Source organism: Equus przewalskii, chromosome 22 (genome assembly GCF_037783145.1).
Source record: "Equus przewalskii isolate Varuska chromosome 22, EquPr2, whole genome shotgun sequence".
NCBI lineage: Eukaryota > Metazoa > Chordata > Mammalia > Perissodactyla > Equidae > Equus > Equus przewalskii.
The window spans coordinates 47,025,841-47,045,034 of record NC_091852.1 but is presented as its reverse complement, the minus strand read 5'-3'; the positions used below and the strand labels follow the sequence as shown (position 1 = coordinate 47,045,034).

The following is a 19,194-nucleotide window of genomic DNA, read 5'->3' as shown; positions in this document are numbered from 1 at the left end:
CCAGCCAGTGCTTGGTTTAAGAACCCAAACCTGTGATAAACAGAGCAGTGCATTCCTTGTCCACAGAGATAGGTTCAAGAAAGGGCATGAGACCAGATTTGGGCCAATGAAATATAAGGGGTATGCATTTTGACAAGGGAATTCTGGGAAACTTTTCCCTACTCTTGAGGAAAGACCTTAAGAGCACTCTCTCTGGCTGGCATCGGCAGATGTCCTAGGAAGACTGTAGCCATCTGATCACCAGCCTGAAGATGAAGCTAGTACGCACAGATGTTCCCCACCTCCTCCCTCTCCAGGAATCACAGGGCGATGGAGACAGAACCACTGAATTAAGCAAATCCTAACATCTACGTGACCTGTGGACTTCCAGGTATGAGGGTCTAGAAATGTTCTTATTGTTTAAGTCAGTTTGACTTGACTTTTCCATTGCTTGCTATCAAAGCCATGCTGATTAATTTAATAATTAACAGCTGAGACTAAAAAGAGCTCGCCTAAGAATTAAGGTTAATAAAATGTAATACTATTTTAAAAGAATATGAACAAAAATAATAAAAGTAGATAAGGGTGTGTAGGGGCATTAGGCAGCATGCCCCTTTAAAAACCACACATCCTTGAGGCTCCTGTCTGGGCTGTGTGCCAGCACTCACAATGATAAGAGTCCTGGGCTTGGCCAACCCAGCTGCTTTCTTGTGGGAGAGTTAGCACCAAGACCCTCATGGTCTGAGGGAACACAGAGGCTCTTGGGGGGGTGGGGGTCAGGGGTTCTGGTCCTTGGAATGCTGGTCATAAAGGAACGATCTCCCTTGGCAAGTATGCAGCCTTTGTTTCTCTGCCGGCTTAAGTCAAGCTTCTTTCTGTGAGGTAGCGGATGCACATTGCTGCCTGGCCGGCCGCCATGGGACCTTCCCTGTAAGTAACTCCTGATAAACCCACATGTCTCGTTCGCTGTCTCGGGGGTCTTTTCTTCGATCTCTTGGCAACCTATCCCGCACTGCTCACCCAGCTGCGCATGTGGCGGAACAGGGTGAAACCAGAAAACCAAAAGTATTACAAAGCTAAAATAAATGAGAATTAAAAAGTCTAAGTAGAAAATAATTAAAAGTTACAAATCAATTTGGCAAAAAATCCTAAAATTGGGCAGAAATAACAAACTAAATCCTTGAAAAACCATAAAAAATTTTTACTGTGCTGGTGAAGCTGTTTCAGATTAAAAGGAACAACTGATATGCATATTACTTCACATTCCTTAAGGAATGATGAAAGTTTAATGAGAGGGATGTTTCCAGCCAAGGGTTTGTTGTTAGTACTGTGGATTCCCACTCTTAGCGACTATAAAGCAGAGCCGAACCCTCCCTGGTCTTTCTACAACATCCTCTCACCTTCCTGCACTATATCAGACAATGCTCCACTGCTATTCCTAGGATATTCATGGCCAATTTTTTTGGAAGTTGGTGGCCAGGTCCTTCTTCCTAGTCTGGAAGCTCTGCTGAAACCTGCCCACCTTGGGTGACCCGGCTCGTATTTAAAATACCAGTGGACATGCAGCCTCCACAGTATGACAACCGATGAGTGGCGTGGTTCTCTGACCAGGAAAGGAACCCGGGCTGTGGGGGTGAGAGTGCTGCATCTTAACCACCGGACCACCAGGGCTGGCTAGCCAAGGGCATGTAACAGAAATATCTGTGCGGGTTTTTAAAACAACTCATTCCTGGTTTCAGCCCTGGCAATTCTGATAAGACAACTGTGAGTGAGGCCCTGGCATGCACGATTTTATGGACTTTTGAGAATAAATCAGTTTTGGATCCAAGTGCCCAAAGTGGTGGCAACTTTTACAAAATGTGTGTTACTCTCCCTGCGTGTATCTCTTCCTGTTGTCTCTCTCTACATGGATCTCTACATGCGTGTTGCCTGCTTCTCCTCTGTGTGTGTCTCTGAGTCTCTGCGTGCCTGTGTGTACGTGTTTCTGTGAGTCTCCCTTCTGTTTCTCTTTGTCCCTCTGCATACCTCTATATCTCTGTGTATCTCCTCTATGTCTCTGTGTCTTTCTGTATGGGTCATATATCTGTGCATTTCTCTCCTTGGTTGTGTGGCTGTGTGTCTATGTCTATGCGTATCTCTGTCTGCCTGCCCCTATCTCAGGATGTGTTCACTCTCTGGGTCCCCTGATATCCCTTTGTCGCTGTTTCTCTGTGGCATCTCTATGTATACCTCTTTTCCTGACACCGGTAACTGAGGGTAGAAACAAACTCAAAGAGACTCCCTGTTCCTCCTCTTTGTGCCCAAAACAAACAAGAACACGCAAAAGCCGCTCCCAAATTCCAGAGACCTAAGTGAGCGGATGTCCCTTAAGGAGGCTTGGCTGCCCAGTAGGAATCCCCCACCTGCACCACCCTTCAGAGCACTGAACTCACAGACGGCAAATGAGTCCCTCATTCGATGGGGAGAACCTGTGTCCCCAGTGCCTTACGACGATCTCACGGTATCAGACACACCTGATCAGCCCTGGTCTCAAATTCACGCGATGCAGCACAGAAAACTCCCAACACTGAGGGCAAATTTCTTATTTATTTCAATGATCCAAATCACAAAATAATCCTGCTTGCACGCAAATACCATTACACAGTCCTGTCACTTCTAACTCCACCTTGACTCTTGTAATCCCACACGTTTCCAGGGCGTGCCCATTGAGTATAGCCACAGCACATGTCCATCAAGGGACACCTGCAGCTTCCTCGTTTGCACAGCACTTTCCAGTTTGCAGCTCCTGAGGTAGCACCCTCCTCTGCCCTATTTCGCCCTTGCCCCTAAAGACATTGTGGGCATTTTCTTTCCTGAATTCCTGACTCTGAAACCCGCCATGTCCTGGTCTGGATGTTGTGCCTTTCTTCCTCCTACATGCTCGCAGGCATGCTTCCAGCTGGGCCCTTCCTTCCGTGTCTTCTGCTCCAGCTCAGATCTCTAGTGCTCCCCTACCAGCCTTTTCAGCGTTTGGAAAATCTCGAACACCCTGTCTCCATTTCTTTATGAATAATCCCCCTAGAATTTTCTGATGAAATACAGATCCGGTATTTCCAAAGGCAGTTTTTAAATATATTAACCCAAAATATGGTTAACGAGTCAGATAATAAGGGATGACAGTGATCTGTAGATCTCTGGAAAGAAAAGGACTTTGTGCTAAAGGTCAGGTTCCAAACTTTGAGCTGCTGCGTGGCCTTGGAGGAGGTAACTTCTTCTGGCCGCTGTTGTCCATGTGGAAAATGAGGAATTACACTTCATAGTTGTTAAGATACGGTTGATCCCTAAAAACTTCTAGTCATCATAGAAACAAATTTTCACTGAAATAAAAACATGCCCAAAATTACCATTATGACACTTAAGATTTAAAAAATCACAATCTGCCATGCTCATGTTCCCAATCAATCAAACATTAGTTTACTTTCCCCAAATAAATTTGCATTTATATTTTGCACATGATTCCTAGTTTGGTTTGGTTTGTGTTTTCGAATCTAGACTTTTGTAAAACTTTTACTGAAAAATAATCCAATTGACTGGAACTCATTTCATTGCTAAGAGGCAGAATTCGTCTTTAATTTCATCTCTCATTATGAATTCCAACAACTTAGTTTATATTCATTTATTTATGGTACATTAGTTGCCTTTTTTCACACATGAGAAGTTTGAATCTAACACATTTAGGCTAGAGCAAATTTACTGAGATCAAATGCAATATTTGGCTTCTTAATCACAAAACACCAGTGCTATTTAAGACATTGGAACATCAAGTATATTAGTGCCTTTCGGCTCTGTAACTAGTTATCCTGAAAGTGAATTTGTTATCTTCTTGGTAGTATAGAATGCTACATCTTCATGCTTTTAAAAGATCTTTTCTAAAAAATCAGTTCAAGATCACAACCAAATAATGTAGTAAACATATTGTAAAATCAGAAAGAATTGTGAATACAAGATATTTGGTTAATTAACACTTGAATAGGGAGAGCAGTAGAATGTTGATTAAACAGTGTTGAAATTATTTCAATGGACATATCTAAGAACATCCATTTTGGATTTTCAGATAATTTTTAAAAGACTTCTGGCTTCAGAGACTTCTGCCATACACGAACAGGGTGCTGATACTAAGTCTTAAGTCACTGTGCATAAGAAAACTCTGCTATAGCACAAAATGCTCAACTAACTTAAGCTCATTAGCTGATGTAAAGGAAAATAATAAAAGTAAAGAGAAAACATAAATGGAATAAAATCCCATCATTTATATGTTTCTGACTTCCTCTGTCTTTACTTTTATGTATTTTAACTGCCACATAATGGTAACAGTGAATTAAAACGTCGCTACAGTTCTGTTTTTCCATTACTCCTAGTATTTTTAACAGAATTTTGCTTTATGTGTTGGAATGCCTTGCTATTTGTTGGATGTAAATAGATTCAGTATTGCTTGCCTGTGCCTTTCATCATTATATAAATCTGCCTTTTTATGTCACTTTATGATATTTCCCTTAAATTTTACTGATTTGAATATGAGGAGAAAATCAATAGTGGCAATATTAATATGAGGCAGATAGCTTTGTCCACTGTTTTACCCTAATCTTCAAATTTTACTCTATGCGTGTCTTTTGTATATGGAAAACTTTATTACTTAATTTTTGGAAATCATACACTTATCTACTCCCTGCCTGTGGACTTTTGCAACTGGCCTTTTACCTATCTCAGCAAATAAGAAGTACGTATCTTAAATGCCTACTATGTTAACAAGAATTGGGCTAAGCACTAGCGACACTATATAAAAGGTACTGGTACCAGGTTTTATTCAGCTTTTTATGTTTCACTGAGTTAAGCAAGATTTTTTAAATTTAGAAATTAAATCAATTTCTTGCATTAATGCTTTATCTATCTGTCTACTTATCTGTCTATCTATCTAATCTGTGGTGTTGATTATCTTAAAACTTCTCTGTCTATTATTCATTCTTTGTATAGCTCAAATAGCCCACAATAACTTGGATTCAATTATATGGGAAAGAGAAGTGCTATATTTTATGGTTTTATCTTTTCAGTCCTCCACCCTCCTATTAATCTAATTGGAACTATGAAAACATTGTTGCGGGTTTTTATATTGTGTATTTTTTGTAATGGTTTGTTTCAACACTCAGATAATTCTAACCAGCTACAGTTACTGCTTTCAGCGTTCTGACTTGCCAAACTCTTCCATAAATGGCCCTGGCAGCATCCATTTTCATCAGCAACATCCTTGTTCAAAAATTCTTTCTGAAATTCAGGTTTCAATACCTGGAGGAATTCCCTTAAGAAAATTTTGGTGTATGGGCATATTTCATAAATATCCAAAGACATATCTCCTAATTCTTTCTTTTGCTTCCATATACATAGATCAGTATGGCTGCATAGGCAATTCTTGAAATATGCCTTTCCCAGAATTTCTTATTTAACTCCACTTTTTATTTATTTCCAAGTAGCATGAATTTTTTCCGTATTAGCTTTACATTTATTTTGTATTTATAATTTTGTGAGATGATCTAGAAGTCAGGAGGGCTCTCACAAATAATCATGCTTCATCACTTTTTCTAGGCACTTAATAGGATTGTACTTCTCTGCTTTTTTCAGTTTAGACATGGTCGTGCAATTTGCTTTGGCCAAGAAAAAACCAACAAAATTGGAGTAACATGGTATTTCTGTGTGAAAGCGTATAAAGGCATGTGCAAATCACCTACTTGTTGATGGAGCCTTTGTCAGCTGGAGTCCCTGAGGGGATAAATACTAGTGGCCTTCCCTCTCCCAAATAATATCCATTGGACTTGTAGCATGAGTAAGAACTTAATTTGTTCTATGTTCAGACTTGGAAGCTGTTTGCTACTTCGACATAACTGTTTTATCCTGACTGACAAGGGCTATACCTTGTGAGCAGTCTTCTGTGTTAATTGTGGATATAACCCAGTGAAGCCTAGCTATTTGGGGATATTTTTTTCCTATTGAATTAAGAGGGAATATTTTTACCCATATGTGGCTTATCAATCTTGTGCTAGTTTGTCTTTCTTCTTCTCTAATAACATCTAGTACTCAAAGGTCAGATCTCTGAGGTTAGTTCTTCAGATCCATCAACTCTGTGGAGAGCTAAATAATATTCCTAATTGCCTACATTTTGGGGAAGCACAGAGAGACATGGTTTGGATAGAGAGATGTAATGGGCATTGCCCTCATCTCTTAACTCTTGAGGTTCTAGATAACTTTCACACTTATTTTCTTTTGTCCTGCTTTGTTCTATACGCTATAGATTCCACGCTTTACTGATTTTAACAGAATGTTTAGCCCATTTAGCGCAATATTCATTATACCACAATCTGTCATCATCTGCTCTCCACTATCATGTAAGGGACATGGTCACTTCAAACACAAATTACTTGCATTCAAAGTACTCGACAAGAAAACCCCTGAACAAATCCCTAAAGGATATCAGAGTGCTGGCAATACAGCTAAACAGAAGGAGCTGATAAGGCAGCAGATTGGTGTGTCAAACCCATCAAGACTGGCAGAGAGACACTGGAGAGCGAGCGAGGGTTGATCATCAGTTTGCCAGGGATGGAGCGTGTCAGATATGCTTTGTATCTTGTATCATTTGTCTTCAGAAAAATCTCCCCATACACAATTTTACAGATGAGACAACTGAGTTTGGAGGGATTAAAGAATATGATGAGGATCGCACAGGGCAAGTAACCTGCAGAGTTTATAAATTAAACTCATCATTATTCCTACAGCACATTGCCTTCTTGGAAACAAGAGGTTTTTCACTTGACGCCCAGGAATATGGCCTCTAGGGACCTTAATTATGCTTTTCATTGTCTAGTTTGTGTCTGTATAATTCCTCTATTTATTTCTTTATGCTCCAGGAAGAAGACAGGGCACACACACTAGGGGACAGCATTTCCGGGTCTAGGAGGTGTTACTGTGTTGCTCCCCATAGTTTAATTAGGTGATATATTCATGGTCCCTGCTTTCACACGCAGCTTTCCTGCAGAGGTTCACCCAGGACCACTCTGTGACAATTCAGGCTGCCTGGCTCCTTTGGCTGGACAGTGACTTCTGAACCAGGTACTAATCAAAAGTTCTCCAATTCTTTTTACTCCACAAAATATTGTAGTACCAAGGTTAATTCCCATTAATTTTTTTGTTATGAAAGTGATTATTTTGGAGGAAATTGAATGAGGAGAGACAATCTACATCTAAGTTGATGGAAGGCATAAAAGTATTACCCAGGAAGCTAGAGATGAGAGCAAAGGAAGCTCTGAAGGTAAATACCTAGGGATTAGCAAAAATTCCTGGAAGAAATTTTGGCTTTCAAAGACTGTGGAGTTGTAGGATTCCCTAATACAAATTATTAGGGAAGACAATATTACTTCCTCCACCAAAGTCCAATGGGCACAAGGGCAACTGGAGGGCAGTCTGCGTAGGGTGTGAAATAAACAGAAAATTACTCTATGTTTCATTTATGATATGGGGCTGTAGTTTCATCCTCCTCGTAGATAATCCATAGAGTATAGTCATCCAATGGCTTCAGCTTCCATTGTTGGTGGTGAAAAGTTCTGGATGGTTCGAGGTCTTCTCATTCGTTTTCATGTTCTGCAGTTTACTACGCTGTGACTAGAAGTAGATTTTTCAATTCCTTATTCCTCATATATCTGAAAATTGTTTTTTAATCAATTCTGGAAAATTTGCAGCATTGAAATGTTGGTTTTGCCCCCTTCTCTTTATTCTATGTGGCTTTCCAGTGAAATGGTATTAGGACTTCTCTTTGGTCATTGGTTTCACCTAATCTCTCTTTCATAGTTTTGCTTTCTTGTTTCTGAGTTGCATTATCAATAATCTCTTCATATGCCTCTTTTAGTTTGCTAGTATTCTCTGCAGCTATGCTTTATCATTTAAACACGTCAGGTAAATCTTAAATTTTGGTGGTTATATTTTGTAGTCCTTTAAAAATATTCCTGATCATTTTTGATTGAAAATATCATAAAGAAATAAGGCAACCTTCTCCATTATTTCTCTAAACACTTTAAACATATTGATTTTGTACCTTGTTTCTTATATTTTCAGTATCTGTGCTCCACACATGTCTGATTCTTCAGTCTGTAGTTTCTGTTGACTCTTTGTTAGATTATTGTGTTTCCTCATCAGATTACTAGATTTAGTTATGAGCAATTTGGTGGAACTTTAATTTTCAGAATCCTTAGGGTGTGTGTTGAGATGATTCATTTTTGTTTCTGCCAGTAGTTGGGAGCTCTACCAATCTGGAAACAAAACTTTTTCAGTTGGTCTCTTGGATTTACATTTCACAGCATGAGAGCATGTGTAATTCAGATCCCGGGACTGCAAGAAAGAAGGGGCTATGCATACAAATTATTAGGGAAGGTAATGTTACTTTCCCCACCGAAGTCCAACAGACACAGCTGCATTTCTTGCTTCTTTTGGCCAGCATGGAGATTTTTCTATGTGTCAAGCTTTCTAGCAAATTTTAATAAAATTTAGATCTCATATCAGGCTTACTAGCAAATTTTAAATACAACTCCAAGCAAAATACTTGTGTTTTGCTATAACTTTACATATTTTAATTTTTTTTTCAGAGTAAGACATGAAGATTATTTCAACTGTCAAATAGTTCTATAAATCTTTAAAGCACACACAAAAAGAGCAGTCTCTTTTCATCACATTCTTCTACCACAAGTCCCTCCTGCCAGAGGCAACCACATTAAACTTTTAGCTATTTCCTTCATTACTGGCCTCGATATTTTTATATAGGTTTTTAATCAATATTTCTTAATTTATTAATTTTAGTCATTTAATTTGACCTCTTTCTATGGACAAGAAGGGTTTGACCTTCTAAACCACCCCAATTTTCCTTTAACTATCATTTAAAAATAATTATGTCATAATTTTGCTTAAATTGATTTTGAGAATTTATATTATTATGACTTTATATTCAATATAGTGCCAAATAATATTTTCCAATTATGTTTCCTTTCCTATACAACACCCTGTTTTACCTGCAGTCAATAAATTTCGCATATATTTACTTACATGGTTTCTTAGATACCTAGAGTCTCTCAAGCCTGCTCACTACATGGCCAGATCATTGAATAATAATTTGCATTTTTGCCTGCAGACCCTCCTCCTACAGTGCTCCATTCCACCAGCCCAGTAGCGAGAGCTTCACTCCTGTCATCTGGGAACTTTGCTGCTCTCCTATTTTCTGGAGCGCTATTTTCTAGAACTAGTGTTCTCCTTTTCTTTGGTAGTTTTTTGCTTTCTACTTCTAGTAGAAACACTTCCTCAGTGGCTTCTTAGGAAATATGTGCTTGTTACTGCGCAAAGGGCTCAATTTGCTCACCAAAAGACAAAGCTGATTACTTGAGAGGCAAGATAGCAGTAGACAAAGGATTTTATTAAACGATGAGCTAGCTGATTGGAAGATGGCAGACTAGTGTCCTAAAGAACCATCTTAAGAGGGTGCAAAATCTTGCAGTGGTTACACAGGGCCAGTGGGCTATAGAGGAGGGCTCACGAATGTTGACCATCCGGCATTGCAGACTGGGAGTCACCACGCCAAGACTTTCAGCTGTCATTGATGATGGATACCAGTATGGAATCTCTGTCCAAAGGTCGTCACATTCCTAAGGAACTCAGAAGAATAAAGTTATCTCCTTTTCGCAGCTGGGAGGTATATATGTAAGCAGGAGTCAGAAAACCTGTAGAATGTGCATATTTCCCAGAGGACGATTATAAATTCATCTAGACTATGCACAGGCTCAAGTGTTCCCTATGGGGGAAGAGAAGCAAAGGTTATACAGAGTTGCAGACGCTGGCTTGGCAAACTGAGGTGTCAAAAGAAGATTTCTTGGACTCTCAAGGTCTGGTAGTAGTGCTCCCTTATTCAGAGAATAGCATGGGGACAGGACCCATGGGGAGTGAAGAGCTGCAATGTGTTGAGGATTAGGGCTAAATTCATAAGGCATAGGTATGTGAGTTATTTCTTTACAAGACAAAGGAAAGATCATGTAAAAAAATCTTTAAAATGGTATCAGTGCACGTGGGGTCTGGTTACTGGGTTGTCATGTAACTTTGGATACAAGTCAGGTCAAATCAGGTCAGTTCATCCTATACTTCCTGGAGGATGATATAGATTGGTATGTAGGGCAGGATGCCTTGAGCTTCTCTCCCTGGGGCAGCCTCGATCCTCATCAATAAGGTGGCTTCCCTTAGGCCAAGTCTGGTGTGGCCTATAACACATGGGAGGTAATATTTTTGAGAACTATTACTGAGCAAAGCCTTTCTCTACCTGATGTGCACAGAAGCCAATAACGTGGTGCACAGGTCTTTGAGGGAAGATGCAGTTTATTACACAATTGATTGGTAAGGAGACAGAAGGAAGGCTCTCAACTCTGTCTCCTGATCCAGGGTATGGGGTAAGGTTTAAGGGATCAGGGAGGTCAGGCGGGCATGCAGAAACACTGGCAGGATGAGTTTTGATTGGCAGCTCAAAATTTTCTCTTCTGCGCATGCTCCTGGCTGGCTCACACCCCTGAAAAATAACTTCTAACATCCTGTTTTTAAGATGAGGTCAGTTATGGAGTTTACCAGGAAAAGCACAGTAAACAGGGTGGAGTTGTTATGCAGGTTTAAGTCATTGCCTTCTCTGTTGGTAAGAGTGTCTAGAGATTTAGTCCTCCTCTCCTTCCTGGCACAGAGAGCAAGGCACCCTTACAAATGGAGATTTCTCTTATAAATGTAAATTTTCCTTACAAATGGGTAACTTCTACCAGGTTTTCAGAGCTTTCTCTGTGTCTACTATTTCTTAAAAATATTCAGCCTAAAATAATATTCAGCCTAAAATAATTTTTATGGCAAAGGGACATATTTTGGGGTGGCAAATTCTGTTCCTGGTCCTGTGGTTACAGAACTTGAATATCTAGAAATATTATTAGTCCACAGTCATTCTTGATCACCGGAAGTGAGGCTGCTGCAAGCAAGATTGCCCGCTTCTTAGCAGATTTTCACACATGTATCCTGGCAGGGGAATTCCTCAGGTGGAAGACCTCAGAAGAGTGATTCTTCACTAAATTGAGTTGTAGAATTTGCATTTTTTTCTCTCTCAGGGAATTTGAACAAATATGTCCTTTATAGAGTTCCTTGCAGTCTGTTTCCTCACATGTACTATTGTCGATGAAAATAATCCATAACCAATCTATAAATGAAAATTGGGGTGAGTTTATTATGAACCAAATGTGAGGAGCATATCGCCTGGGGCCTTCCTTCCCCAAGGAAGAAAGGGCACCAAAGAAGTGGGGTGTACAGAGTGGTTATATACTGTCAAAGAGTATGCTTCACATATGATTGAACTGTCCCTTTTATAATAGTCATGAGACTGCTTTGTTGGCACAGTGATTGATGGACACAGCAGGGTAGCAGGTCTGTTGTCTTAAGCTGGCTGGTCACAGGGGAGCACAGCAATCAGTTCCTAGCCTAGGGAGAGATGCTTTTCCCTAAGGAAATCCAATGTGGGGGAAGTTCCATCTTTATCTTAAGGCCATTTGTTTTTGTCTGTGGAACATAGCAAAGGCTTAAAGCAGACATACAGTACATGCTCAATGGCCATGTCAGGCCCTTTTGGAAAAACAGTCAGGCTGAATTAGGTTTACACCAAATGGCTTCCTCATATATTCCAATATATCTTATTGCTTGCCATTTATTTGTCACTATTTACAGATCCCAACACCGACCATTCCTTCCTTATTGTTTTGTTATAAAACTAAACAGAAATAGTAACTGCCTCTCACAGAGTTGTTGAGAGGTTTAGAAATAATATATGTGAATGCCCATATACGACCCATATTTGGTGAATAAGAAAGAACTGCTCACTTTCGTTCCTCTCACTGTAGTTATTAATGGATCTAGAGAGTGGAAAAAACCCATAATAGACCAATGGAAGAAAAAACTTACCTGTGGGGATCTTTGGTTCAAAAATAGATATGGTGGGGTCGAGGGGAGCAATAATATTAAATCATGTTAATATATTCATAAACTTTGCCTGAACTACTTTCAAAATGAATTGACTGAGTTTACATTAAAAGACACTAGTATAATTTAAAAACGAAAGACAATAAAAGAGAAAAAAAAAATAAAGGTTAAACACGTCATGAAACATGAAGGGAAAGAAACCCAGAACATAGAATTATATAGTTATTGCTATTGGTTCCTAAATTTGACCACAAAGACCCATATTTTGATATTTAGGAAGCTGGAAGCTGTGTGTCATTTTAATGTGTCACTCATTTTCAACTCCTCATCCTCCAACCACTGCCTCCCTCGCCCGCCACCAGTGGGAGGCCACTCCTTTGTTCATGTGTTCCACGTTCTGCTGTCTGGCTACTTCTCTGAATCCACCATTTCTGGTGAGACTGCACTGAAAAGAAACAGACGAGCACTCTTCACACATCAAAAGGAGACCTAAAGGGAAGAAGAGTGAAACTGGGGCCAAAAGGTTAAGAGAGGAAAGATGCAGTTGCTCTTTTTCTGGACCAGTACCTGGTGCTTTCTGTCTGACTGAGCAATTATGGACCTCTGGCGAGCCAGGTCTCTGTACTTCAGCCCCGAACTTGATAATTTGGTCCTGAGTGTAGCTGTCCTTGAATATTTCATATTTCTTTTCCTGATGCTCTGGGTCAAAAACTCTCAGGTAAAAACTTCCCATTCTCTGTAATCAATTCCCAATTTCCAATCGCTGCTGTGACAGTGCTAAAGCGTTGCTTACACACACACACACACACACACGTACACACACTCCACTCCTACAGTCTCAGAGCCAATAAAAGGTAAATCTGAGAAATCATAAGTCAAAACAGTACAGACCCTGTGGTTTGTATATGTACACATACGGATGCACAGATAGTTATTAAATATGCTTCTGTCTTCCCATTTGAGTTGTACAGCTTTGATGTATCTATTTTCCCAGCATTTCTGTTCTCTATCTATACTCTTCTATATTCAATGGTAAACATAAGTGCATACCTGCAGCTAAAAGATATACATACACACAATTGCATATGTATACATGCATATATATATATACACACAATTGCATATGTATACATGCATATATATATATACACATACACACATGTATGTATATCAGTATGTGTAGGTGTGTATGTTTCACTATATCCATGCAACTATTTTAGCTTTATGATAACCTTACAAAAATGAGGCTATGTGATTCACGTAATGATACCCTTATTCTAATACCAAAGAGGGAAAATGCTCAAGAAATAATAATTACATTTGAATATAATCCTGCCTTTTTGAATCATCACATAATTTGCCAGGGTAAACTGAATTATCATATGAATAAAAGAATGTGTTTTTCTGCAAGATGAAATAGAAGATCAAATTAACTTTGGAGAAGCAAAAACAATATGACTTATTTTCTCTCTTTAGCAGTCATTTAGAAAAATATACTGTTACCACCCAAGAGAGGGTTGTCTGCCACAGGCCAATAGTCTAGAGGCAAGGTGGTAGGAGAGAAAGGACTTTTTATTACAGCTTGTTAGCAAGGGGAAAGATGGCTGACTAACGTCTGAAAGAACCATCTTCCAGAACAAAGACTACAGGCCAGTTATATAGGGGACTGGTCCCTAGTTGGAGGAGGCATCTGGTCTCTGGGTCAGGGTAGACATCTGGTCTTAGTTCCTGATAGTCTTTTGTTTTCCAGGATATGCATCAGAGACTGGAGCAATGCCCTATACCCTGATCTTTCCTGATCTTCGAGTTGTCATTGATGATGGCTATCAGCATAGACTCTCTGCCCAGGGGTGATCACATTCCTAAGGAACTCAAAAGAACAAAGTTATCAATTTATAGCAGCTGGGAGGGGCTGTAAAATCTACAGAGCATTTCTGGGTTAGTTAATCAGAGGTCATGCAAAATTACAATATGGTTTCTTTTCTACAGTATGGCTTCTCTTATGTCAACCTTGTGTTGAATCTGTATCAATATCATACTAAAGGTCTCTGAAGAACACAAGTTGCATTTAACAAATTCTATGCCTTACAAAATTAAAGATTTTGGTGTAGTGATCTAAGAAGGAAAGAACCAGTAAAGGCTAATAAATGTTGTCATTTATTTTATGCTGCTTAAATAGAAGGCAACCACTTTTCTTTTTTTTTAGAGGTCTTTTTTTTCCATAATAACATTGGTTTCTCAGATTGAATATGCATAATCAGTATATCAATATATTTGTTAAAATTAATTTTTCTATCTTCTATCTGTAAAGAAACCACACAGTAGTTCAAAAGTCAAAATTGTTTATGATAGTGGATGCCTCTTCATAGTGTCACTGAAGTCACTTACCCAACCATTGTCACTTGTTTAATTAACTTTGTAAATCAGCTTCTGGAACTTGCAGTTACCAGGATGTAACTGGAGTTAATTATGTATTCTAACATTGTGCTGCAGACAAAAGAACAAAGTATTTCAGTTCATAAATATTGGATTTTATTTCCAGTTCTACTACCTGCTAGTAGTTGTTTGACTTGGAAGTTAAGTCAAACTCTCTGATCCTTGTTTCTCTTTCCTTTAAAAGAGGCACAAAACCAGCCTCCCGATTCCCCACCATTGTCATGGCCCTGTTAGAAGAAGTGTGAATGTAGCTATTAATTTTGGTGATGGTCATATGCATATTTTCTGATAACTAGAACTGAGAAGAGGGCAATGTTAAGGTCCTCCTATCAAAATGAGGAGCTTAACCAATATGCCAGTCTGGGATGGTCACTGCCACAGGACATGGAAGTGGCCTGGGGGAATTTTTATTAATGGGGACTAAATACTTCTCAGAACAGTTAAAGGTTTATAGCCAACACTTAGATAAATTAATAATCATGATACCAACGCATATTAGAGCGAATCAGTAATCGTTTCCACTCAAAAGTGGGAAACAAATGTTGAGCAAATGACAACCATTCAAGACCGGAGATTTCTTTTAAGGTTCATACCCACTTTTATCTTCTCTGGGTCATTGTTCTAGCCTATTTACTTTCGGGTGTACTTTCTACCCTACTCCCCTCCTATGTTTTCAAATGTAGTTTCCATTGCACGTTGACTTTGACTTACATTCCGTCAACCTAAGGGGCTGGAGATCGGAGTGGGGGAAGGGAAGCAAGGCTAATTCTTTGCCTCTCTGCTTAAGGGAGAATCTTTAGCAGTGGCTTTTCTTCCATGATTTGAGTTCCTTCCAGACAGCCCAGTCTTGCCACTAGTTCTTTCCTCTTTGATCTCAGTCCTCCTAGAAACTCACATCACGAGTCCAACTGCTGCCTGTGGTCCCTCTTGCAGTTCCAGCTCCTGGCTGGTGGCTGGTTCTATATGGCTCATCTGGTGGTCCTGTGGGCAGCCCCTCACTGGAGTTTCAGTTCCCTAATGATCTTGGCTTCTAGACTCTGATATCATCATCTCTTCCTCTCTTTGTCCCTCTAGTTTAGGACTAACAGCAACATCCTGCAGATGATTTATCTTTGGGTAGCTCATCTTCCCGTGTTTTCAATTTTTCTGAAAACTCTGTGACTGGTTTGCTGAATTAAATTCCCTGGTGTGGTTCTGCTTTCCAGGCTGAACACACACTTGATAGCGTCATCAAAATAACAGGTGGAGTACATCTAGCTCATTAAAAAGTAAGAAACGAGTTGAAAGGAAGGGGATGGGTGAATGCAACAAATCTCTGTTTTAACCAAATTCAATGATCGTAAGTATACCATGAGAATGTTTTCTTTTGAACTGATCATCACAATGAAATTTTGATATGGATTCTGTGAGAATATCAGCTAAGAGGTGGCATTTAAAAACGGATACAGCTTGCTTATTAATTAGTTCCTGACTATAAAATCAGGTTTTTTCACCATGGTTATTTGTAGAATGTTTTTGCCTAAGTCTCTTCTCTTCATGGAGAATAGTTTAGACTACAATTTGTCAAAAAATAAACTAGGATAGATTTTTTTCAAACAGATTTCCCAATAAACCAATGGGTTAATCATTTAGGAGGAATGAGTAATTTCCATTTACAATTTAGATAGACTCTATTCTGAACACATCACTGTGTGTTGACATCTACAGGATTAATAGAAATGAATGCATTGACAAAGATATATAGTATGTCCCATTGTTAATTGGGATAACTTTCCACATGCAATTATTTTTCCGCATTATTTGTATGAACTAGCAGTTGGGGTGTGTGGACAGCTTCTGCAAAGCAGGGGATGGATGGCCAGGGGAGCCTGGCTGCATGGTGGGCGCACTGCCTTTTTGCTCTGATGTGAGGCATGAGGCCACGTGTGCGATTCAACACATGCAATGAGGGTAGATTTCAAATTGCTCACTTGGGAATAGTGATAGGATTCTTGACAGTATTTCTGGAAATATAATGAGAAAATCGACCCTCATTGAAGATATAAAGGCAATGGGAAAATGCTGGGATGTTGGGGCTTCCAGTTTGATTGTAATTATTATTTTAATTAAATAACCACCGTTTATTGAGTACCATGCTACATTCAAAGTGTCAGATTTTAGATATACTAACTCATTTAATCTGCATAATTTGTAGGATAAAACTATTTACAATTTGCAAGGTAAACATTATTGTCCTTATCTTACAGATGACAGAACCGAGGATCAGAGAAGTTAGCTAACTTTCCCAGGGTCAGACGGTTAGCTGAGTGGAAAAACCAGGATATGAAAGCAGACTTCCTGACTCCAAAGCTGATGTACTTTCCACTGTTCCATATAGTAAAACACTCCTATTTTATCATCTGCCCCTTGGACAGCAAAGATGTCAAGTGACACATCTATAGCGGAAGTGAGATATGGTAGTAGAATTTATTATTATGCACACAGAAAAATACTAGATTTGGTATTGCGTCTGTGGTACACAGAACAATGGCCCCCAAAGAAGTCCACGTCCTAGGTCCAGGATCTGGTGAATATATTACCTTATGTGGCAAAAGCGACTTTACAGATGCGATAATGTTAAGAATTTTGAGATTATCCTGGATTGTTCAGGTCAGCCTAACGTAATCACAAGGGCCCTTACAGGAGGGAGGCAGGAGGATGAGAGTCAGAGAAAGAGATGTGATCATGGAAGCAGAGGTCGGAGTGATATGAGGAAGGGGCCATGAGCCGAGGAACGTGGGCAGCCTCTAAAAGCTGGAAAAGATACAGAAACATTCTCCTCTAGAGCTCCCAGAAAGAATGTGGCTCTGCTGACCTGTTTTAGACTTCTGACCTCCAGAATTGTAGCATAGTAAATTTGTGTTATTTTAAGCCTCTAAATTTGTGATAACTTACAGCTGCATTTGGAAACTAATACATATACTTTACTTGTTCTGTTTATATTATGGATATAAATAGGCTGTGGGCTCTCTATTTGTGTATTCTATATGGATGCACATTTCATTATCCTGTTTTATCATCATGAAAGTAAACTAATTTGAAACCAAATTAAATCTCTGTATCAATAATTGCATGGGTCAGTGTGCTTCTGATAGTGGGGAAATTCAAATAAATAGATAATCTCATGTAACAACAGATAAAGAGGTTAATTCCATTAGACAGTCAGCTAATGACACTGTGAAGGATAAACTCCTGGAGCTGTCTATTAAGTTAAATGTTCCGACTAGAGAGAAAGGAGAGGAACTCTGTGGCTAAAGGATGCAAGATTCAATTAGGGTGTAGATGACACTGGGCACTTCTTGGGAGGTTCTTGACCAGCCACAGGAAACATTCATGATGTCTGTCTGTGGATCACTTTTCTCAGGATATATTTTCACCTAGAGGGCCTTATGCATTCACACAAGGAGTTGTACAGTGGTCATTTACTTTCTGTTGGTTCTAAGACACAGTGACTGCCTTCTTTGTGGTGTATACACACGACTCACTTCTGGATTAGCTACCAGGTTTAAAACAAGGCTTAATTGTTTCGGCAGTAGAAGCAGCACGTGACACCTCCAAGTCCTTTATTGGGAGTTTCATGGATCCAGAAGGGAGCAAAGCCCATCTCCTTTCCCTTTAACACTGGGTCCCCAGAAATAACACTCAGAGCACAGAACTCCTTCAAACCGATGTGGCTGGTTGTGGATGTGAAGGCCATGGGTGCCCTTAGATTAGAGTTTGGCTGGATGGGGACCCACCAAAAATAAGCCAAGTAACTGCTCCGGCCCTGTCCTGAGAGCACGATTCCGTCTATGTATTTCATGCTCAGCATGACTAATAGTGCAGAGAGCAAGGCCTATTGCTTACGAACCTATCCCCTCTCCCAAGAGAGCATCAAAGCATTAATTTAAAGCAGGGAAAAATTCTAACCCCTAGTTCGGACTCCTATTTCTCTTGCATCCAGGAATAATAAAAAAGGAGAACAATCTTGCATGTGAGGGAACCTATCCGAGCACATATGATATAAGTTGACTTTTTTATGCAAGTAACATCCATTAATTTATTTAAAAATTCTAACTAGTGTAGGGCTGAAACTGGCCATGGGAAATCCCTAGAAAAATTTAAAGGAGTCACTTTTTTTGAAATTGAACGTTTCCTTTTAGAGATAAATAGTGATACAAGTCATAGAATTCTAGTTGAATTTTCAATTTGCGTATTTTGAAATACATTGGGAGCACAACATTATCTGATGGGGGATTTAAAAACAGCTCAATCTTGTGTTTAATTATTCAAACTTAAGCTTCTGTAGAGTTTGACGCTAAATTTATATCAAAGGAAAAATAAATTTTTTTAATTTGTAGGTCTTAAATGCCTGAGAATAAATGTCATTATGTAGTCGTTTTAATATGTGAATATAAAAGGAAGAAAAACTGTTCATCTCAGGCCAAATTAGAAAATTTTATGTAAAAGAAGTACTAATAGTTTTTAAAAACTTATTTTAAACATGTAAATAGGATTAAGCAGGTTATGTACTGATTCTGTCTTACTTTTTCAATTTTGGAGGGGTGCACGGCAGAGATTCAAATGATAGTGATGGCTATGAAACCCATTGCACTTATTAACTACTGCCACTAATAGTGGTGACCAGTGCCAACCAACATCACAAGATTTAAAAGCAGTTTTCTTCCTGGAGTCCTGGTGTCTGATTGG

The 19,194-nt window shown here is 39.3% G+C and overlaps 1 long non-coding RNA gene across 1 annotated transcript in view; it reads left to right on the top strand.

The window, feature by feature from the left end:
• The first annotated feature begins 680 nt into the window (after positions 1-680).
• LOC139078623 (uncharacterized) overlaps positions 681-19,194 on the top strand; it is a 224,837-nt gene continuing 206,323 nt past the window's right edge. The window contains exon 1 of the long non-coding RNA XR_011531643.1: positions 681-909. This is a non-coding gene — a long non-coding RNA (uncharacterized lncRNA). The remainder of the gene's footprint in view (positions 910-19,194) is intronic.